The sequence below is a fragment of the Odocoileus virginianus genome, chromosome 7 (genome assembly GCF_023699985.2).
Source record: "Odocoileus virginianus isolate 20LAN1187 ecotype Illinois chromosome 7, Ovbor_1.2, whole genome shotgun sequence".
NCBI classification, from domain to species: Eukaryota; Metazoa; Chordata; class Mammalia; order Artiodactyla; family Cervidae; genus Odocoileus; species Odocoileus virginianus.
This window is the reverse complement of record NC_069680.1, coordinates 58,716,426-58,741,417: the sequence shown is the minus strand read 5'-3', so window position 1 is coordinate 58,741,417 and position 24,992 is coordinate 58,716,426. Positions and strand designations below refer to the sequence as shown.

General features: G+C 39.1%; 1 protein-coding gene across 4 annotated transcripts in view; it reads right to left on the bottom strand.

Annotated features, from left to right (window-relative positions):
- Positions 1-24,992, bottom strand: part of TET1 (tet methylcytosine dioxygenase 1) — a 138,731-nt gene that overhangs the window by 56,635 nt on the left and 57,104 nt on the right. The gene's annotated exons all lie outside the window — the stretch shown is intronic.

Here is a 24,992-nt window from a genome sequence, read left to right as displayed (position 1 = left end):
AACATGGATGAACTTGGAAAATATTATGCTTAGTGAAATAAGTCAGACAGACAAATACTATATGATATCACTTATATCTGGAATCTAAAAGATAAAATGAATGAATTTAACAAAACAGAAACCATCATAGATATAGAGAACTAGTGGTTACTAGTGGGGAGAAGAATGGGGAGAGGGTCAAATTGGGGTAGGGAATTAAGAGGTATTAACTACTATGCAGAGGAGCCTGGTAGGCTGCAGTCCATGGGGTCCCTACAAATCGGACACGACTGAGCGACTTCGCTTTCACTTTTCACTTTCATGCTTTGGAGAAGGACACGGCAACCCACTCCAGTATTCTTGCCTGGAGAATCCCAGGGACGGGGGAGCCTGGTGGGCTGCCGTCTATGGGGTCGCACAGAGTCGGACACGACTGAAGCGACTTAGCAGCAGCAGCAACTACCATGTGTAAAATAAATACGTTAAAAGGACCTAGCATACAGCAGAGGGAATGTAGCCAATATTTTTTGTATTTTTTTTGTAACCAATATTTTATAGTAACTTTAAATGAAGTAAATAATCTATATAAAAATTTTGAATCCTATGTCGTATACCTGAAATTATTATTTTAAATAAACTATTCCTCAATTTAAAAAATACATAAAATCAACTTATTTAAATAAAATCTAAATAAATTCTATATAGGTTTGTTTTTAAAAAGTAGTGTTAAAAAGAAACCAATTTATTTGCCATTACTATTTAATCTTGAATACTAACATGGAGAAGGAAACAGAGCAATCCTTAGGAATTGTACAACCCAGGATATGCTACTTAACCTATAGTTTTCTCTTTTTAAGAGATCATATGATTGTGATGGTAATTAAGTGAGATAACTATGTCAGATAATAACTGACTCAAGAGCACAGTGACAATAAGCTATCACTAAGAGAGAGTACAATTTCATCACAACAGTTATAATTCAAAAGCCATTAGCTGTATTCTAATATAGTCATTACTTGCAATAACTCATTTAATCTTCATACAACCCTGACATAGGCACTGTGGAAAGATGCTCGACATTAAAAGAAATGCAAATTAAAATGACATTTAAAAAAATAATAAAATAAAATGACATTTTTCATTTATTAGAATAGCAGTCAAAAAGTTTGACCACCTAGACCCTTTGGCAAGCTGTGAGGAAATAAACTCACATACTGATGGTGAAAGTACAAAGTGGTGCAATCCCTATGAAAGGCAATTTGGCAATAATTATCAAAATTAAGTGCAACTTTAATACGGCAGTTTTAAATTTATCCCAGTTATACCTGCATATAACTACATGTTTTGACAGCTTTGTATATTTAAACAAATAGCTGAAAAGATTCCAATGTTCATCTGTAGCAGGCTAATTCAATTGTGATATAGCTATATAATGCCTTGCAACTATAAAAAAGGATAAAAAATTCCATAGCTAACAGGAAAAGCTTATATGTGAAATACATTTTGTAGAGAAAGAAATAATATACACATTCATATTTGCATAAAGTTACTCTGGAGGAATACAAAAGAAAGTAATGGTGAATAGAAAGAGTTTAGGAGCAATACTTCATAGTGAGGAAACAGCAAAGGTTTATTTAGGCCAGATATGTTTAAAAGCTATTTTGACTTTTTAATATATTTCCCTTAAAAGTAAACCAAAGTTGACAGAGCACTCTATGCAAAGACTTCAAAGAATAGTAAGTGAAAGAAATCTAAATGCAGAATAGTTTATGTAGTATCAAATTACAAATTAGAGCATAAGGAAGAGTGCAGAGTACATATTTTTCGATAATACTTGTTTAAGATATTTTAGGAAGGCTACATACAACAGTCAACAATTGTCTTTTAGAAACTCTACTCCGTGGTATTCTGATAAATGTTTAACAATCAACTTGGGAACTGGTGGGGAGGAAGCCCTATTTTGTAGGGTTGGCCAATTTTTGTGGTGCCAATCCACTATCGAAGTGACCAACTAAGAAAGAGTTGGGAGAAATGCACACACCTAACAAGCTGGAAGGAGCTGTTTCCATGACATCACTGAGAGCGTGAACCCAACTACTTGAAAGAGGCCCCAGTGGCTACAGCTTTTTACTGACAATTTTATTGGCATTTAATCTGCCTAGGTATAGTGTATTTCCTGAACACCCATCTTGAAGTGCAAATTATTGGGTTGGCCAAAAATTTCCTTTGGGTTTTTCTGGAAGCTGTCTGTTACAGCAAAACCCAAATAACTACCTACTTCTGTTTGTATCTCTTCTCCTCCTACTCCAGCCCCTCCCCCCAGTTCCATTCTTGTCCTCCACTACTCCAAAAAGACCCTAAGGTACAGTTTAAAAGACAGTAAATGATTTCAAAGTCCCCTAGTTGTCTGTCTTCCATTAAATACCCATCCCAAGATTACAGATTGCATGCACTCTGAACTAACAGGAATGTTGAACTCCTTAGATGAGATCTGGATCCAATAGTTCCCAAACTACTGCCATGTTCTCATTTTTCCACATTCCTAGCCTCAGGACACGGTTACACCTACTCCTGCAGGAGCCAAAGGGTACTGAGGAAAGAGGCCTTCTATTCTGAAAATTCTGACTCTGCCCTTTGAACAGGATCTGATTGTAGCCCCTCCCAACACACGCTCACATTCCGTAAGTGCTGCATTTCCTACATCCAGAAACAGGTACCCAGACTACATGAAAAAATAAAAACTTTCAAACCATTTTCAGAGCTTTCGTCCAACAAGACTATGACCTTTACTACACAGGTAGATCAGTTTGTTTCTTAAACTACTTTTCATCTTTTTCCCACCCCTTATTGCAAAAGTCTTTTAAAACATTTTTTCCCCTAATATTCCTCCCCAGAAGATCTTAATACCTCCCCGGAAGATTGTAATATCATAGATATAGTGTGTATCTTTTCATATACGGTGACCTCATTGTGATATCTTAAGTTTTTTCAACCCCTCCCCCACCAAGAACCAATTTTTTTCACCTCCTTGGAGGAAAAAGCAATCTTAAAAACTAACAAGTAGAGCATCAGGAGCAGCCCATAGTGTATTTATCCCTAATCAGAAGTGATATCTTCCAAGTCTGCTTTCTCAACCTGAAAACTGAGCATCTGAAGAAAAATCCAAGGGAAAACCACTGAGGCCTCCATTAATTTTGACTTTAAGAAGACACAATCATTTCTGATACTGTATTTTCCTCTCTCAACATTCCCTTTAAAATACAGCATGAAAAAGACTCGCAGAGGTCAGCCTGCTCTCCAACCTACCACCAAACAATGCTCACCACAACTGCTTGCTAACAAAATCAAATTTAAGTCAAAAGTAAAGATGAACCAGTCACTCACCAAAGATCCACGTAAGGAAATTCTAAAATAAGCATTTGACACACACATACATTTCCTCATTCAAAGGGGATCTACTCTATTTTACTAGAGCAGTGAAATTATCTACTCCAGAATCCCAGCCATTAATTTCCCCTTTTCCTTTTTTAGGCATAAAAAAGGAATACCTGCCCTACCAAGATTTGTAACCCTAACATTCTTTTTTAGTTTTGCCTCTTATCATTTCTCCAGTTTGCCTACACAGCTACCCAGTGAGGGGTTTCAAAGGCCACAGATAGGCAGGGCTGGGTCAGCCAGAAGAGGGGGAGCATAGAGAATGTGTGAGTATACACCCCAACCTATCCTACCTTGGTTCCACAGGGCCTTATGGTTTTTCCAAGCTTGTGCCGAATAGGAGCCATGGAAGAAACTACAGATGTTTCTCAATTCTCTCCTTCCGATCCAGAAGCCAGATCCAAAAGCTTTCCTAAAGTTTTCATTCTTACCCCCCAGAACTCCACCCTCATTTGGCCACAGGGTTTTAGAATCCACAGTAAATCCTTTACTTGGGGGTGGGGCAAAGGAGGAGACTTTAACTAAAGGGAGGGACAACTTCTACTTAGTCAAAAACGAAGTTAATTGCAAATGAGTTCCAAAGTACAAAAACCACTACAATATTGTAATTAGCCTCCAACTAATAAAAAATAAATGGAAAAAATAAATAAATAAAACATTAAAAAAAAAAAAAAAACTGACCTAAGAGCTAAACCTCTCTAGTCATAGATGACCTTGTCTTAGACCACCTCCTCAGAAGCTAAGAGCCAGTATAATTTATTCCTAGTGAAAAAGATAAAAATCCAGAACTTCCCTAGCAGTCCACAGGGCTCAAGTTCAACCCCTAGTCAGGTAACAGAGTTTCCACATGCCTCGAGGCATAGCAAAAAACAAAAAAGTATGTAAGACATGAAAAAAAAAAAGGAAAGATAAAACCCCCCCCTCTGGTGGCAAGGCTAAAAGCACCAAGGCCAGGACTGTCCTTCAGTAAGAGCCCATTATGGCACCTCCCTCAGGAAAAAGATGAAAACAACTGAAATCAGCCAGCCCACCAAGTACACTTGATTCTCTCGTGGCAAAAACAAAATGAAGAGGCAAGCTTTGGGGATCTGGTTCTGTGGTTCCTGAAAAGGTGGCAGGTAATTCCCGAACCTACAGCACCACTTCTATCATACTATAGTTTGACTGAAGTAACTGAAAGTCCACCATTTGTAACACTGCTAGCCTAAAATAAATGTGTTAATTCATGTAAAAACAACAAAAGACAAAAAAAAAACAAAAAACAAAAAACCCAGACTCCAAATCTGCCTCAAGCTATCAACCCACTAAATTCCCTCCTCATTCAAGTATCTTCAGGTAACCCCTTCAGGTTACCCCTCAAGGTTATAAATTACTTCTGAACTGCCAAATCCAAACATTCCTTAAATATTACACACCTACTCTGCTCTTTTATAGATCCCCAAGGGGATTCTCCAATGAAACTAAAATCTAGGTTTCCCCTGGAGCCTCACTCTTGAATGTCTGTCCCTTGGCTATAGGTGTGTCCCCCTAAGCCTGTTCCTTAGAAGATGCTAAATCCAATGCCTTTTTGTTCTTCATATTTTTCATGAACAACCCTATCCAAGCTTAAAATTAATAACCAACTCTGATGTTCAGTGTATTATTCTTTACACTTTTTACATACCTTAACTGTTTCATGTATTTTTAATAATGTGAGCTTTCCCAGAATGAAACTGACAACTCCCCTTTCTATTGCTTACCAACCACATGGCATAAAGCTCTACAGATCCCCTTTGCACCTCAATTTCCTTACAATAACTCAACCTACACACACTACTATATATAAAATAGATAACCAACAAGGACCTACTGTATAGCACAGGAAACGATACTCAATAATTTATAACAACCTATAAGGGAAAAGCATCTAAAAAAGAACTGCACTTAAATTAACATGATATTATAAATCAACCACTGTTGTTGCTGTCCAACTGTTTGTGACCCTATGGACTGCAGCACGCCAGGCTTCCCTGTCCTTCATCATATTCAGGAGCATGCTCAAACTCATGTTCATTGACTCAGTGATGCCATCCAACCGTCTCATCCTCTGTCATCCCCCCTTCTCCTCCTGCCTTCACTCTTTCTCAGGATTAGAGTCTTTTCTAATGAGTCAGCTCTTCGCATCAGGTGGCCAAAGTACTGGAGTTTCAGTTTCAGCATCAGTCCTTCCAATGAATATTCACTATTGATTTCCTTTAGGATTGACTGGTTTGATCTCCTTGCAGCCCAAGGGACTCTCAAGAGTATTCTCCAACTTCACAGCTCAAAACAACTATACTTAAATTAAAAAACAATAATTTCTCAGGATTTAAAAAATAATTTTAAAAAGATATATAACTACTGTATAGCACAGTACCTACTACATCTATTGAGCTGTCTGTGAGTTAAAGCAGAACAGCATTGCTTTTTAAATAAAATATCATAACTTAATCTCCAAATTCAGTGTATGCACATAGGTCTCACACAGGGCTTCCCTGGTGTCTCAGATAGTAAAGAACCTGCCTGCTTTGCAGGAAACCCAGGTTCAGTGCCTGGGCCAGGAAGATCCCCTGGAGAAAGGAATAGCAATCCACTCCAGTATTCTTGCCTGGAGAATTCCATGGACAGAGGAGCCTGTGAGGGCTACAGTCCATGGAGTCGAAGAGTCAAACGGGTCTGAGAGACTAACACGTTCACTTTTCACACAGGGTTCTCACAAATTATTCAGGAAAGGAGTGAAACTGGTACCCAATTTAGAGGCTAGTTCTTAAGGAAGCAGTCAGAGGTCACCGTCTATTTCTCCCACAAATATTCATTGGCCTATAAATCCTCTTCAGAATGACCCTGGTATGTTTTACTTTCTAGTATAATTTTTCTTCAAATTTGTTAGTTTCATGTAATTAGGAGAAAAAGACATGGTGAAAACTTCTTGGTATTAAGTAATACCATACTATGAATTGCCATATTAATTTTAAAAACAAAAGAAGAACATACAAATTGCAGATTATTTAATCCAACCACACGAGTTTTTCCAAACGTAGTTTACATGCACTTTTTTGGGTTTGTCTGTTAATGGCACTTAAACTCTCCTCAAGATTTCAGGAGATTAGTAATCTTGTTTTCCACTAGGGTTTAACCCCTGTCAAGTCAGTCTACCTGGAATGTTCCCTCATGATCAAAGATAATATTCAAAGACCTTGCCTCACCTAACTCCCTCCCGAAGGCCATCAGATAACTAGCTAATTCATGATCCTATGAAGAACCAAGAAAGGTTTTGGTTTTTGATGCTTTCCACATCGCCCATGTGCATGCATGCACAGTGGTGGCACAGTGGGAAAGAACCCTCCTGCCAATGCAGGAGACACGGGTTCAATCGCTGGGTCAGGAAGATCCCTTGAAGAAGGAAATGGCAATCCACTCCAGTATTCTTGCCTGGAAAATGCCATGGACAGAGGAGTCTGGCAGGCTACTCTTTGGGGTCCCAGAGTCAGATACGACTAGCCATGCACACACATCCATGCTCATGGCCCACATGCCTTGGGTCTCTGCTCCCTTCCTCCAACATTTTCCTTTGAAGAAAATATGTCTATTTCAGTTTAGACTTTCTAAGAACAATAACATAATCTCCAAGAAAACTGACTATTTATTCAGCACTTAGCTGGTGATGGTATGCACAGAGGTATTTATACATTACTAACAGAAAAATCAGAGAGCATTCTGGAGTCAAAGATCCGTAAATCTCTCCCAGCTACCTTCTTCCCAACAGCCTAGGACAAACTGAAATCTTTTGTCTTGAGAAAACAAAAGCCTCCAGAAATATTTAGCTCCCACCCTACCTCACTGCCCTGTTCACAAAGAATGTCATCCAAACTGCAATCACCCTATCGTGTAATTTCAACCCATTATAATTAGGCTTCTGCTCCCACTACCCCATTGAAACTATCCAAGATTCACCATTGTAGTCCAATTGCTCACTTAAGATCTTCCTTTCAGTTCTGAGCCCATCATTTCAGTCTCCCTGGTTGGCTTCTTTGCCCACATATAAAGGATAGTGTTTCCCGTTGTCTCCTCTCCATTCGACTCATTCATTGGCACACTTGCCTTTCAGTCTATGATTGCCTGCTGTTGATTCCCGCATCAAGAAAAGATATTTCTCCTGAATGTGACATTCATTTATCCACTAACTGGACATCTTCACCTGGTAATTACAACTGAACCATGTCTAAAAGGGCTTCCCTGATGGCTCAGATGGTAAGGAATTTGCCTGCAATACAGGAGACCCAAATTCTAAACCTTGGTCAGGAACATTCCCCTGGAGAAGGGTGTGGCTGGCAACTCCAGTATTATTGCCTGGAGAATTCCATGGACAAAGGAGCTTGGTGGGCTACAGTCAATGGGGTCGCAGAGTGTCGGACAGGACTGAGTGATTAAAACTTTCGTGTCTAAAAGTTAATGAATTACCTCATTCTTTGGGCTTGCTTTAACCCCCAAATCCATCTAATGACCCATGAGTCTTCTGAGAAGCCATTAAGTTGAGTAGACCCTTCCATTGATCCCTGTGTTCCCCATTCCTACCTCTCTGCCTCAGTACAAGCATTCAAAATGCTTATAGAGACCAATAACAAGGCATGTATCCATCAAAAGTAGAGAAAAGGGACCAGTTCTTATGGAGCTCACATTTTAATGAGTGTTAGCTACCCTGAGTGGATTAATCTCAGAATTTGAATTGGTTTGCAGAATATAGCACTCCCAAACCTTCATGCTGTTCTCAGGAAGCACTGTCCAATGTAAATACAATGTGAACTACAGAAATCATTTCAAAGCTTTTAGAAGGTATTTTCTTTAGGTAAAAAGAAGCAGGTAAAATAAAATTTAATATATTTCTATTTAAGTCAAGCATATTATTTTGGCATGGGATTAATATAAAAATTATCAGATAGTTTACATTTCTACATAAAACCTATGAAATTTGTGTATATTTTATACTTAAGTGTTAGTTGCTCAGTCATGCCTGACTCTTTGTGACCCCATGGACTGCAGTCTACCCATTAGGCTACTCTGTCCATGAGATTTTCCAGACAAGGATACTGAAGTGGGTTACTATCTCCTTCTCCAGGGGATCTTCCCAACCCAGGGATCGAACCAGGGTCTCCTGCACTGCAGGCAGATTCTTTACCGACTGAGCTACAAGGGAAGCCCATACTTTATACTTAATGAATCACAATTCAATGCTAAATATTCAATGACTGAGGAAAATGTAGTGGTACCAAAATAAAGTTGTATTTTAAATTTTAAGATTAAAATAAAATAAAAATTGGTTTCTCAGTTGTCCCACCCAAATTTCAAATTATTAGATAATGCAGTTATTTGTAGAATTCATTTGAAATGCAAATCTAATTGCTTTAGGCTATATTCCACACTGCACCTGGCTAAACAACGACATCACCCAAGGGGGTTCTAGAAACCACACATTCTAAACTAACCACTGCCTGGTTCCCTTAGATCTGAAGCTAAAAAGCCCATAAAGACTCAAAGAACAGCCTGGTAAAGGAAAGAGGGAAACAAGATTCCCCAGAGCAAAATTCACATTTTTCAGTCCAGCAAGCAAGGCCTCCAAGTTCCTGGCTTTCGGCCATATTTTACAGAATGTCTCTTAAACCAACCATACTCCCCTAGCCAGCCCTACCCCCAGCCTTGCTTCCTCTAGGCTATTTTAAGCAGCCCTGTCTATCTTCAAGTAGAACTTAACATAGAAAGCTCTTTGGTCAATTTTGCCTCTAATAAAGAACTAGAGGAAAATGTGACACTGTGGAATCAAGTACTTCTTAATGCCTCAGCCTTTTATATGTTTTCTTGTTGCTGTTGGTGGTGGTGTTTTTATTTTTTTGGCCACATCACAAGTCATGAAGGATCTGATCTCTCAGGCAGGGATGAAACACTTTCCCCCTGGAGTGGAAGCCCAGATTAAACACTGGACTGTCAAGGAAATCCCAGATCAAATATTTCTTTTCTTTTTTCCTCAATCAATTATTTCTTATCCTCCTGCCTCACTCAGACAAAAGGGCCTTCCCTGGTGGCTCAGATGGTAAAGAATCTGTCTACAATGCAGGAGACCCAGGTTCAGCCCCTGGGTTGGGAAGATCCCCTGGAAAAGGAAATGGCAACCCACGCCAGTATTCTTTCCTGGAGAACCCCATGGACAGAGGAGCCTGACAGGGTACAGTCCATGGGGTTGCAAAGAGTCAGACATGACTGAGGGACTAATGCACTCAGATAAAACTGAACACTCCCTTCTTTACTATCTCTGCACACATATTTAACACATCAATTGATTCCACTTACTTGTTTTGTTGTTTTTCAGTCACTCCATCATGTCTGACTCTTTGAGACCCCATGGACTGTAGCAAGTCAGGCTTCCCTGTCCTTCATTATCTCCTAGAGTTTGGTCAACCATGCCCACTGAGTCAGTGATGCCATCCAACCATCTCATCCTCTGTTGTCCCCTTCTCCTCCTGCCTTCAATCTTTCCCATCATCAGGGTCTTTTCCAATGACTCTGCTCTTCGAATCAGGTGGCCAACGTATTGGAGCTTCAGCTTCAGCAACAACCCTTCCAGTGAATATTCATGGTTGATTTGCTTTAGCATTGGCTCGTTTGATCTCCTTGCAGTCCAAGGGACTCTCAAGAGTCTTCTCCAACACCACAGTTTGAAAGCATCAATTCTTTGGTCTTCAGCCTTCTTTATGGTCCAACTCTCACATCCATACATAACTACTGGAAAAACCATAACTTTGACCATACAGAACTTTGTCAGCAAAGTAATGTGTCTGCTTTTTAATATGCTGTCTAGGTTGGTCATAGCTTTTCTTCTAAGTAGCAACCACCTTTTAATTTCATGGCTGCAGTCACCATCTGCAGTGATTTTGGAGCCCCCAAATTAAAGTCTGCCACTGTTTCCATTATTTCCCCTTCTATTTGTCACAAAGTGATGGGATCGTATGCCATGATCTTAGTTTTCTGAATGTTGAGTTTTAAGCCAACTTTTTCACTCTCCTCTTTCACTTTCATCAAGAGGCTCTTTAATTCTTCTTTGCTTTCTGCCCTTATGGCAGAAAGTGGTGTCATCAGTATCTGAGGTTATTGATATTTCTCCTGGCAATCTTGATTCCAGCTTGTGCTTCATCCAGCTCAGCATTTCACATGATGTACTCTGCATATAAGTTAAATAAGCAGGGTGAAAATATACAGCCTTGATGTATCCTTTCCCAATTTGGAACCAGCCCATTGTTCCAGGATTGGTTCTAACTGTTGCATCTTGACCTGCATACAGGTTTCTCAGGAGGCAGGTAAGGTGGTCTGGTATTCCCACCTCTTGAAGAATTTTCCACAGTTAGTTGTGATCCACACAGTCAGAGGCTTTAGCATAGTCAAGGAAGCAAAAGTAGATGTTTTTTGTGGAATTCTCTTGCTTTTTACTATGATCCAACAGATGTTGGCAATTTGATCTCTGATTCCTCTGCCTTTTCTAAATTGAGCTTGTACATCTGGAATTTCTCGGTTCACGTACTGCTGAAGCCTGGCTTGGAGGATTTTGAGCCTTACCTTGCTAGCATGTGAAATGAGCACAATTGTGCAGCAGTTTGAATAGTAGTTCTTTACTAATATGAGAATATTTCTATGAGACTTTTCTAGTGGTCCAATAGTTAAGACCCTGAACTTCCACTGCTTGGTGCATGGGCTCGAATTTAGGTGTGGAATTAATATCCGACTGTGGTGTGCCCGAAAAAGGATTAAAAACAAAAAGTTTGGAGAATATTTATGTAAAGCTTCTTTGAGTTGCATCATAACAACAAATGTTTCAAAAGGATACAGGACTGGGTGAATAAAGTACGGTATGATATGTCTGTACAATACAATTCTAGGTATTCACTAAAACAGTGTCTATTGCAATGACAAAATTTCAAAACATAGCATTAAAAAGGGCAGCTGAAAAATTACATATGATACAGTCCTCTGTGTGTATATGTGGAAAGTGTTAGGGAGAAGTATCTATGTAAGTATAGATTTCAACCATCTGCTACCTTTATAATAAAGGTTGTAAAAATTCTAATTACATAAAAAATAGAAATAAAAATTCAGAAAACCACATCCAGGAAATTTCAGTATCAATAAAATTTCTATGAAAAATTGTTTCATCCAAATAATAATAAGTAAAGAAAAATTAAGGACTTAAATGGACATTTTTCCCAAGAAGACAAACAGGTGGCCAGCAGGTACATGAAAAGAAACTAATCATTATTCGTTATTTAAAAAATATGAATCAAAACCACAATGAGATACTACCTCAAATAAAGTAGTAGCACTATTCAAAATAGTCAAGGTAAGGAAACAAGCCCATGAATCGCAGCATGCCAGACCTCCCTGTTCATTACCAACTCCCAGAGTACACCCAAACCCATATCCATTGAGTCAGTGATGCCATCCAACCATCTCATCCTCTGTTGTCCCCTTCTCCTCCCACCATCAATCTTTCCCAGCATCAGGGTCTTTTCCAATGAGTCAGACCTTCGCAACAGGTGGCCAAAGTATTAGAGTTTCAGCTTCAGCATCAGTCCTTCCAATGAACACCCAGGACAGATCTCCTTTAGGATGGGCTGGTTGGACCTCCTTGCAGTCCAAGGGACTCTCAAGAGTCTTCTCCAACACCACAGTTCAAAAGCACCTATTCTTCAGCACTCAGCTTTCTTTATAGTCCAACTCTCACATTCATACATGACCACTGGAAAAACCATAGCCTTGACTAGACGGACCTTTGTTAACAAAGTAATGTCTCTACTTTTTAGTATGCTATCTAGGCTGGTCATAATTTCCCTTCCAAGGAGTAAGTGGCTTCTAATTTCACGGGTGCAATCACCATCTGCAGTGATTTTGGAGCCCCCAAAAATAAAGTCTGCCACTGTTTCCACTGTTTCCCCATTTTTTCCCATGAAGTGATGGGACCAGATGCCATGATCTTAGTTTTCTGAATGTTGAGCTTTAAGCCAACTTTTTCACTCTCCTCTTTCACTTTCATCAAGAGACTCATTAGTTCTTCTTCACTTTCTGCCATAAGGGTGGTGTCATCTGCATATCTGAGGTTACTGATATTGCCAGCAGAACCCAGCAATCTTTTTTTTTTTCCATTTATTTTTATTAGTTGGAGGCTAATTACTTTACATCATTGCAGTAGTTTTTGTCATACATTGAAATGAATTAGCCATGGATTTACATGTATTCCCCATCCCGGTCCCTCCTCCCACCTCCCTCTCCACCCGATCCCTCTGGGTCTTCCCAGTGCACCAGGCCCGAGCACTTGTCTCATGCATCCAACCTGGGCTGGTGATCTGTTTCACCCTAGATAATATACATGTTTCGATGCTGTTCTCTTGAAACATCCCACCCTCGCCTTCTCCCAGAGTCCACAAGTCTGTTCTATACATCTGAGTCTCTTTTTCTGTTTTGTATATAGGGTTATCTTTACCATCTTTCTAAATTCCATATATATGTGTTAGTATACTGTAATGGTCTTTATCTTTCTGGCTTACTTCGCTCTGTATAATGGGCTCCAATTTCATCCATCTCATTAGACCTGATTCAAATAAATTCTTTTTAATGGCTGAGTAATATTCCATGGTGTATATGTACCACAGCTTCCTCATCCATTCGTCTGCTGATGGGCACCTAGGTTGCTTCCATGTCCTGCCTATTATAAACAGTGCTGTGATGAACATTGGGGTGCACGTGTCTCTTTCAGATCTGGTTTCCTTGGTGTGTATGCCCAGAAATGGGATTGCTGGGTCATATGGCAGTTCTATTTCCAGCTTTTTAAGAAATGTCCACACTGTTTTCCATAGTCGCTGTACTAATTTGCATTCCCACCAACAGTGTAATAGGAGAACCCAGCAATCTTGATTCCAGCTTATGCTTCCTCCAACCCAGCATTTCTCATGATGTACTCTGCTTATAAGTTAAATAAGCAGGGTGACAATATACAGCCTTGACGTACTCCTTTACCTATTTGGAACAAGTCTGTTGTCCCATGTCCAGTTCTAACTGTTGTTTCCTGACCTGCATATAGTTTTCTCAAGAAGCAGGTCAGGTGGTCTGGTATTCCCATCTCTTTCAGAATTTTCCACAGTTTATAGTGATCCAAACAGTCAAAGGCTTTGGCATAATCAATAAAGCAGAAATAAATGTTTTTCTGGAACTCTCTTGCTTTTCCAATGATTGAGCAGATGTTGGCAATTTGATCTCTGCTTCCTCTGCCTTTTATAAAACCAGCTTGAGCATCTGGAAGGTCACAGTTCACGTATTGCCGAAGCCTGGCTTGGAGAATTTTGAGCATTACTTTATTAGCGTGTGAGATGAGTGCAATTGTGCAGTAGTTTCAGAATTCTTTGCCATTGCCTTTCTTAGGGATTGGAATGAAAACTGACCTTTACCAGTCCTGTGGCCACTGCTGAGTTTTTTTGCTGATTTGCTGACCTATTGAGTGCAGCACTTTCACAACATCATCTTTCAGGATTTGAAATAGCTCAAGTGGAATTCCATCAGTTCCACTAGCTTTGTTTATAGTGATGCTTCCTAAGGCCCACTTGACTTCACATTCCAGGATGTCTGGCTCTAGGTGAGTGTGAATGATCACACCATCATGATTATCTGGGTTTTGAAGATCTTTTTTGTACAGTTCTTCTGTGTATTCTTGCCACCTCTTCTTAATATCTTCTGCTTCTGTTAGGTCCATACCATTTCTGGCCTTCATTGTGCCCATCTTTGCATGAAATGTTCCCTCAGTATCACTCATTTTCTTGAAGAGATCTCTCGTCTTTCCGACTCTGTTGTTTTGCTCTATTTCTTTGCATTGATCACTGAGGAAGGCTTTCTTATCTCTCCTTGCTATTCTTTGGAACTCTGCATTAAAATGGATATATCTTCCCTTTTCTCCTTTTCTTTTCACTTCTCTTCTTTTTACAGCTATTTGTAAGGCCTCCTCAGACAGCCATTTTGCTTTTTTGCATTTTTTTTTTCCTTGGGGATGATCTTGCTCCCTGTCTCTTGGACAATGTCATGAACCTCTGTCCATAGTTCATCAGGCACTCTTTCTATTAGATCTAGTCCCTTAAATCTATTTCTCACTTCCACTGTATAGTCATAAGGGATTTGCTTTAGATCATACCTGAATGGTCTAGTGGTTTTCCCCACTTTCTTCAATTTAAGTCTGAATTTGGCAATAAGGAATTCACGATCTGAGCCATAGTCAGCTCCCAGTCTTGTTTCTGCTGACTGTATAGAGGTTCTCCATCTTTGGCTGCAAAGAATATAATCAATCTGATTTCAGTGTTGACCATCTGGTGATGTCCATGTGTAGAGTCTTCTCTTGTGTTGTTGGAAGAGGGTGTTTGCTATGACCAGTGCATTCTCTTGGCAGAACTCTATTGGCCTTTGCCCCGCTTCATTCTGTACTCCAAGGCCAAATTTGCCTGTTACTCCAGGTGTTTGTTGACTTCCAACTTTTGCATTCCAGTCCCCTATAATGAAGAGGACATCTTTTTTGGGGTGTTAGTTCTAGAAGGTCTTGTAGGTCTTCATAGAACTGTTCAGCTTCTTCAGCGTTACTGGTCAGAGCATAGACTTGGATTACCGTGATATTGAATGGTTTGCCTTGGAAATGAACAGAGATCATTCTGTCGTTTTTGAGATTGTATCCAAGTACTGCATTTCGCACTCTTTTGTTGACTATGACAGCTACTCCATTTCTTCTAAGGGATTCCTGCCCACAGTAGTAGATATAATGGTCATCTGATTAAATTCACCCATTCCAGTCCATCTTAGTTCGCTCATTCCTAGAATGTCGACATTCACTCATGCTCTCTCTTGTTTGACCACTTCCAATTTGCCTTGATTCATGGACCTACAATTCCAGGTTCCTATGCAATATTGCTCTTTACAACATGGAACCTTGATTCTATCACCAGTCCCATCCACAACTGGGTGTTGTTTTTGCTTTGGCTCCATCCCTTCATTCTTTCTGTAGTTATTTCTCCACTGATCTCCGGTAGCATATTGGGCACCTACCGACTTGGGGAGTTCATCTTTCAGTGTCCTAGCTTTTTGCTTTTTCATACTGGTCATGGGTTTCCCAAGGGAAGAATACTGAAGTGGTTTGCCATTCCCTTCTCCAGTGGACCACATTCTGTCAGACCTCTCCACCATGACCCATCCATCTTGGGTGGCCCCACATATTGAGAAAAGAAAGGAACTCCTATCATTTGCAACAACATGGATGAACCTAATGGGCATTATGCTAAGAGAAACATGTTACACAGAGAAAGATAAATATTGCATGTATATATATACACACACACACACACACATATGGAATATGAAAAAAAAATCAAGCTCACAGAAATAGAGTAAAAATTGATTGCCAGGAGCTGGAGCATGAGAGAAACAGAGAGGTTGGTAAAAGGGAACAAGCTTTCAGTTATACAATGAATAAGGTCTGAGGTCCTAATGTATAATTTAGTAACTATAGTTGATAACAATGTACTGTGTAACTGAAATTTGCTAAAAGAATAGAAGGCTTTCCAGGTGCTCAGTGGTAAAGGATTTGCCTGCCAATGCAGGACACTTGGGTTCAATCCCTGGGTTGGGAAGATCCTGAGAAGGAAATGGCAACCCACTCCAGTATTCCTGCCTGGGAAATCCCATGGACAGATGAGCCTGGTTGGCTATGGCCCATGGAGTCTCAGAATAATCAGAATGATTTGGTAATTAAAAGAACAACAAGAGAGTAGGATTTACATGTTTTCAGTAAGAAAAATGAAAAAGAAAGGTAAATCTATGAGAAAGGGAAAGATAAAGCCATGCTAATTAACTCAATAGAGGGAATACTCTTCACGTTGTACACTTTAAATAGCTTGCAAATCTATTTGTCAATTTTTTTGTGGTGGTGGAAGGGGAAAGCTACACTAGGTAATCTGTGGGATCCTACCTAGTTTCCTGACCAGGGATTGAATCTACGCCCTCAGCAGTGAAAGCTCAGAGTTGTAACCACTGGACTGCCAGAAAATTCCATTTATTTGCCAATTATACCTCAATAAGGCTGGAAAAAAACCTCAGTAATAATTTTAAAGATGAGAATAATATAATCACTTAAAAATGTCAGATTATAAAGAATAAGGATTGATAATATCTAGAGGTGATAAACTTGTTGCTCTAGGTTTAAGTTTAAATTTAGAGGAAAATAGCTATCAAAAATTTTCAATTTATACCTGAAGTACATTATTTTTGTTTACACTTCTGGAAAATCTTTTGCCCATTCTTTGCATTTCAACCCTCATTGCTTTTAGGACTGTGTCTTGTGAACAATAGATCATTTAGATTTTTTTTTATTTATTCAGTCTATGGCATTTCTTTTAGGTTGGGTCTATATTTGTTAAATGGGTTATTTTTCTTTTCTTTTACTCTATTAATTTAAAAGACACACTATTTTGATTTTATGATTGATTCCCTTTATATCTTTAAATAGTACTCTTAAACCCATGTTTCTCAATCTATTAAAATCATGATAGAAATCTACTTACTCTGACCCAACAAGAAGTACATAAATTTAATATTACAACAATGAAGCCACAAAGAAGTAATATAATACAATCTAATTCTCGTAATGAGAAAAAAATAATTTTATTCAAGAGAAAAAATTTTCTTTTAACTACACGCTCACCTCCCTCCTAGGTGTTTATTCTGAGGACATTTACCCTGAAGAACCACAGTATTGAAGATGCATACAGGAGTGACAAAACTTTATATAAACGAGTAAAGAAATGATTATCCTAAGGGAAGGAAAGAAATTTCCTTTGGAGGTTGGGAAGGTGATGAGATGGTAGAAGGATATACACAGATGGTTGCAGTATTGGCAATATTCTATTTCTTAACCACTTGACTGGTGATTGACTGTTCTTGTAATAATTCCGAACTACACAAATGTCTTACATGAACTCTGCATGTATTATTTCAGAACTGAAATTTAAAAAGCATATGGCAAAATGTTAGAGTATGATACACTCTCTGTATGTATGCTTTTATATGTAACAAAAGTGATTTGAAAGAGTATGAGACAAATGTTAATACTGTCCATCTGGGCGAGTTAGAGGAGGCTCTTAGTCCATACATACTCTATGTATACATACATATGTATACATACATATGGACATAGTCTACATATACATACTCTGTGCATACATACATATGTATGCTTTTATATGTAACAAAAGTGATTTGAAAGAGTATGAGACAAATGTTAATACTGTCCATCTGGGTAAGTTGGAGGAGGCTCATAGTCCACAACAAATAATTTACAATGAAAGAAAAAGCTACTTCAGTATCTGCTTGGACACATAATATTTGAAATAAAACATTAGCACTGGCATTGCCATCTTTGTTTCAGGTACTTCATAGGGCAAACAAAATGTCATTGATGAAAATGAAGGCATTACAAGGAAATATAGACAGTACAAAAAATAATAATTTAGAAGTCATTTAATCATGTAGAGGAAGGCACTGCATTTTCCCCTTTCAAGTATTTCTTTAACAACTATAAACAGGCAAATTCAAATCTACAACTCCATGACTTTTTAAATCCTCATAAACATCTTAAACATAGAATAAAAATCAAATAAAGGAAAAGGAACACAAGAATAAAATCATAAATCGGAAAAAAGTTTCCGAATTTTACAGTTTCCGAAAGACTGGTGTTACACAATGAAATGCGAAATCCTTAAGTTTTAATATCATCCACTAAGTATGGTTGTAAAGATTGACAACCAAATATAAGGCTTTTAATAAAAGTAAACAAAAAGAGCACCAGAAAATGATTTCCTAATCTGTGAACACTGATGGTTTTTTGTTACTGCTGAATTTTTCTCACCTATCTTGTAAGGATTATAAAGTCACAACTTGACCCTAAATTTACATCTCTGGAAAGCTGCCAGCTAGCCTTTAGTGGTCTGTCCTTAAACCAGTTTGATGCTTGCTAACAAATGAGACGACATCCATGGAAACTAATGGGAGTTTTAAGAACACAAGGCTCCAGGCAGGAAGAAACCTCGGCAGATATTATACGTTTAGACATTGATAATGAAGCAATTCCAACAAGGTCTCTTGGTATTCTACTTGCAAAAGTGATTCAGACACATCAGCTTGGGAATGAGCAATCAGAAGGACTAAAGACTAGATTAAATATGGTAAACAAAGGACTTTTGCCAGGGACAAGCAATACTTGTCTAGTAGAGATTCAAATGATGTCTAAGACCTTTTAATTAAAGTTAATTTAAAAACGCAGCAAAGAGCAAAATTTTAGCCAGTAATTAATGAGACTAATGCTACAAACTACTAAAAGAGAAGAAAATTTCACTGATTCCAAAAGAACATAAAAATGTGATAGTCATTTCAAAACATACACATATACCAAATTATCACATTACACACCATAACCTTGTGTAGTGTTATATGTCAAGTATATCTCAATGCAGGGTGGAAAAAATTTCTTAAAAAAAATAAAGTTTGATGTTTTTGTATAATAAAATAAATAAATACAAAACAAGAAAAATAAGTTTGTTAAAAACTATTATATTGCTTCATCGAATTATCTGGAAATAAAGAGAAGTGTAGAATTCATCTTAAAAATATGGAAATGTCTGGCGGGAATAAATCCAAAGCTGAAGTTCTGAAGAAGTGATAAAAAAGAGTTTGCATTGGCAATAGGCAACAAATCATAAAACAATGTACTTGGTACTAGGAAACACAATGATACCAGCAAATGCAATAATCTCCCTTGCACATCCCAAGAAAAATTCACTTTGAGCTCAACTTACACATCATTATATTTAGTTCTAAGAAGTGAGAACCCAGCTACATAAAAATAGTGGACTATTTCATGTCTGGCATTTTTAGGTTATTCACAATGAAGTTCTATACATCTTACCCTTTGCCTGCGGTGCTGGCTGGGTTTTACTAATTATGGGACAGATACACCAGAGGCTAACCATGCTCTGATATAAAACCCTTACTACACAAGCTTAGTGGCTAAGTAAGTTATGAAGTGGCCATCTGTGTTTTCTGCTTAAGCTGCTGAGAGGATCTCAAGGTTAGAAGAGACTTTCAAGGGCACGGAGTCCATCTAGTGAGGCCAAGCACGAACTATCTGCAATACCTCTATCAAGCAATCCACCAACCTTTGCTTAAGTGCTCACAGTAACAAGAAACTGTCCAGTATGTTGTTTCGTCCCACCCTTCATCCATCAGTCCTACTTTATCCTGGGAACCTGATATGGCAAGTCTCCCTTAACCCTTCAGTTATAGATCAGTGATGGGTTATACTCCATAGAATAAAACAAAGGGCTATGAGTCCTTTCTTTAGACTGAAGTAGCCATACACTTTCAAGACTATCCAAATTGCTCTCCAGAAAGATAGTGGTAGTGCTCAGTGGCTCAGAGGCTGACTCTTTGAGAACCCATGTCTGTAGCCGGCCAGGCTCCTCTATCCACGGAATTTTCCAAGCAAGGAGACAGAAGTGGCTTGCCATTTCCTACTCTAGGGGATCTCGCCGACCGAAGGACTGAACCCAGGTCTCCTGCACTGGCCGGTGGATTCTTTACCATTTCAGCACCTGGGAAGAAGGAAGATAGTACCAATGTCTTTTCTCACAGAATGCCTAGACTGTCCCATTTTAAGTCAAATTTTCCATATTTTCTAATCATGTTCTTTTAGCTTTCCAAATCATATGGCAAGAAAAAAAGAGAATAATGTATGCTTTTCAACTTATTATGGAGGCTGACCATTTAAAAATTATTTCTTGAACATTTATATTTCTTCTTTTGTGAAGCTGACAACTTACTAAGTTTTTTTCTCCTTTATTTTAAACTTCCAGGCACCTCTTTTGTTCCCCATAATATCATAAATCTTACTGATGTTATTTGTAAGTGCTCCTATTTACAACTACTGTCAGTGATATGTGATGTAATCTACTTTAATTAGAAATTTGGGCTCTTTTTAGACCAAGCATGAGGTTTTTATGCTATCAGGAAACATCTTGAACTTCAATTCCTCTTTTCTATGTTCTGTGTTTTAATCTAAAGATTAAAGGCCAATAAACAACAAAGCTACAGGATGAATTGTCTCCTCTTTAGAGAACTCTTACCAAAAAAATTATGTCACCTTTAACTTTTTTTTTTCATATTGTTATTATAGGTTTAATGTTATCTGAACTGTTCATACATTATATAATATCTTAAAAAATCTGTGTTTAATCAAGGACATTTACTTTAGCAATACTTATAATGATGAAAAAGCAGAAGCCAATTATGTCTCCTGAACAATAATATTTTCCTGAAAATGCTATTGTAATTTGATAATGCTACTATTTTAGGTAATATATAGACTATTATTCAAAAATAAATTACAGCAAGACTTTTCCTGGTGGTCCAGAGGCTAGGGATCTGCCTGCCAATGCAGGGGACACAGAATCAATCCCTGATCCAGGAAGATTCCACATGCTTCGTGGGGCAACTAAGCCTGCACACTGCAACTACTGAACTGGTGCACCCAGAGCCCATTCTCCCCAACAAAAGCAGCCACCAAAGGAGAAGCCCTTGAACCACAACTAGAAAATAGTCCAAATGCAGCAGCAAAGACCCAGTGCCCCAAAAATAAATAAGAAAATGTTTAAAATAAATACATTGTTATAATTAAAGCAGCTATTATAGAGCCATTTAATGGATAACAATTGACAAGAACATAGCTGTAACTAGAATGACTAAATAGAACAACTGACACGCCAAATGTTGGAGAAGATGCAGGGCAATTAATATTCTCATAATTTCAGTGGAAGAGTCTTAAAATATTAAACATACACCTACCCTACTAGCAATTCAAATTCTACTTGTGCAAGATAAATGAAAATATTTGTTCACACCCAAAAAAAGTCCTTGCATAAGAATGTATTGGCCTGAATGTAGAGAAATTGGGTGTCTCATACATGGGCAGTTCCAGTAAGAGTTAAACATAGAATTAACATGACTGAGCAATTCCATTCCTAGGTATGTACCCATGAGAAATGAAAACATGTCTACACAAAAACCTGTAGTGAATGCACATATCAGCATTGTTCAGAAGAACCAAAAAGTGGAAATAACTCAAATGGACATCAGCTGGTGACTGGGTAAGTAAAATGTGCTACATACATACAATGGAATCTTATGCAGGAAGGGAAGAAGGGTACATGCTACAACATGGATGAATCTTGAAAGCATTATGTTAAATGAAACAAACCACTTATAAAATATGATTCTTTTTCTGTGAAATAGGTTATTTGGGGGGATAAGGAAAAGGTTCTAAAATTGATTGTGGTCATCCATGCACAACTGTGAGTACACTAAATACTCCCATAAAAATATATTCTATAAAATTCCATATGTGAAAAAATTATAGAAAATACAAAATCAACCTATGGTGATAGAAATAAATCCAGCAGTTGCTTGGAGGGGGAGCAGACTGACTAGGAAGAGGTGCTAGGATGACAGAAAAGATGGATGTCTTACTGTGCATTCATCAAAACTGGTTGAGTAATATTTTTAAGACCTGGCTATTTCACTGTATATAAAATACATGTCAAAAAATGAGGCTAGGGACTTTCCCAGTGAAAGTCAAAGTTTTATTCCCTCACTCATGCAATCCCATGGATTGTAGCCTGACAGGCTTCTCAGTCCATGGAATTCTCCAGGGAAGAATACTGAAGTAGGTTGCCATTCCCTTCCTCAGGGGATCTCCTCAACGCAGGTATCGAACCTGGGTCTCCTATATTGCAGGCAGATTCTCTACCATCTGAGCTACAAGGGAAGCTGGTGATCCAGTGATTATGGCTTCATGATCCCAATGCAGGAGGCCTGGGTTCGATCCCTGGTCAGGGAACTAGATCCCACATGCCACAACTAAAGAGTCTACATGCTGCAACTAAGATCTGGCACAGCCAAATAAATAAATAAGGCTGTTATTTAATACCCACAAAACTACAAAGAGGATCCACTCTTCAGATGTAAGAGTAAGGAGGGTTAAAGAAGGGAGGGACAATGAATATAAAGAATGTTTTTCATTTTATTCATACATTTCTTTTTTTTTTTCTGTTTCTCCAAATTTATTCCCTTGCGAAGACATGCTGGGGCCTTTTTTGTTAAGAGTTTATGTTGTATGTTCTCTTCCCCAGGTCCCCCCTCTAGTGGCTGCAGCCTCTCCCAGTCACCTGACTCAGAACCCGCAGGATGTTTCACAGGATCCCAGTCACTCCTGGCATGGGAGGTGAGTATGGCCCATGCTGGGCCTAGGGACTCAGAGGGCCCAGAGACCTCCAAGTGGGGTCAGCTAGACGCAGAGATGACAGCTGTAGTGTGGCTGGACGTCAGGGCATCTCTAGTTTCTCGGAGTCCCGAAGCCAGGGGGATGGTTGAAAGCGTGTGACAGACCTTGTATGCCCACAAGCACGTCATGAGCAAGGTGTGGTCGCCCGGCTTTAGGGGGAGTAGCTGAGCAGAGGAGGGATGGAGCCCCAGGCCTGGCGTGCAGCCCCAGGCCCCGGAGGCCTGTGCTCTGCGCGGGTCCCTTGCAGACTGAGGGGGGCCTGTCCTCTGCTCGCGTCCCCTGCAGACTGAGGGGGTCCTGTCCTCTGCTTGAGTTCCCCACAGATTGAGGGGTCCTGTCCTCTGCTCGAGTCCCCTGCAGACTGAGGGGGGCCTGTCCTCTGCTCGCGTCCCCTGCAGATTGAGGGGGGCCTGTCCTCTGTTGGTGTCTGCAGGGGGCCTGTCCTCTGCTCGAGTCCCCCGCAGATTGGGGGGGGGCTGTCCTCTGCTCAAGTCCCCTGCAGACTGAGGGGGTCCTGTCCTCTGCTCGTGTCCCCTGTAGATTGAGAGGGGTCCTGTTCTCTGCTCACGTCCCCCGCAGATTGAGGGGGGCCTGTCCTCTGCTCACGTCCCCCGCAGATTGAGGGGGGCCTGTCCTCTGCTCAAGTCCCCTGAAGATTGGGGGGGGGGGCCTGTCCTCTGCTCGCATCCCCTGAAGATGGAGGGGGGCCTGTGCTTTGCTCATGTCTGCAGGGGTCCTGTCCTCTGCTTGGGTCCCCCGCAGATTGAGGAGAGCCTGACCTCTGCTTCTTCATACATTTCTGTTTGAATTTCCTTCAAGATTATTCTGGTTTTTTTTGGTAATTTAAAACGAGTTTAAATGAGTTCATTGGATTTCCTTTAAAATCATACTGATGTTTGTATTTTCTTCCTCAACAAAATTCTGACTACACTCTTAATATTTGTCTCAAATCATTAATTGTACCTTGGATGTGAGTATACTTTTGCTGCTATTCTGATAATCTATAAATGTCACCTGGAGTTAATTTTGTACATTTTGTAATTAATACACATCCTGAAAGACGATTAATGTAATTTATTTCCTATCTAGCTCATAAACAAATCTTTTTTTTTTTTCCTTTAATGCTACTTTGTCCTAGATTGAGGGAGTAAGCTGTTACTGATTGACTGGTTATCTTCTACTTTACTTTGTCTCCACTGAGTTCTTCTGAGTTAGCCTTCTTTCTTTTGTATTGAGCTTTTTGTAAGATAGGGTTGTGTGGAAGATAAGAGTGGAAAGGGCAAGATAAAGAAGGAATGAAGTCTGAGTCACATTCTCTTCCAGTCCTAAGCCTACTTAGCCTCATCATCTTCTCACTTGCATTTTTCAACATCCCAGATACTTACCACACCCACATTTGATCATATAGTGACCTGAATCCAACCTTCTCAACCAAAATGAACCATTTGGTTACACTGTGCAGTAGGACATTAAAGAGTCATAGGCATTTTTTCATTATTATTGAAAAGCTTCCTTCATTTAACCTCCAAAACTTAAAATATGTGCCATTTCTATGTCCAAAGGAAAGTTAAGATGACTTAAAGATAACAAAATACAAAATAAAATGTTCAGGTTAAAATGAAGTACAACATATCAGACAAGAAACACGAATGGTTACTAAAAACCAAGAAATAACACACTCTTAAAGCATCTCTACAGGAGAAATTTATTACAAAAAGAAAAAGGGTAATTTAGGAGAAACTTGGCAGATGCCACATTAACCAAGAGATCAATGTTAAGAACATAGTAATGGAAAAAACTGACATCACGTGCTTTCAGATATGACTCACTGAAAAAAACAAACAAAAACAGAACTTTGCTGGTGTTCCACTGGTTAAGAATCTGCCTTCCATGTTGATGTATGGCAAAATTCAACACAACATTGTAAAGCAATTATCCTCCAATTAAAAATAAATTAATTAAAAAAAAAACGAACCTGCCTTCCAATCCAGGGAACAGAGGTTTGAGCCTGAGCCCATATGTGTACCACAATGAAGACCCAGCACAGGCAGAAACAAAAACAAAACAACCAACAACAACAATAAAAACCAAAACACCACTAATTCAC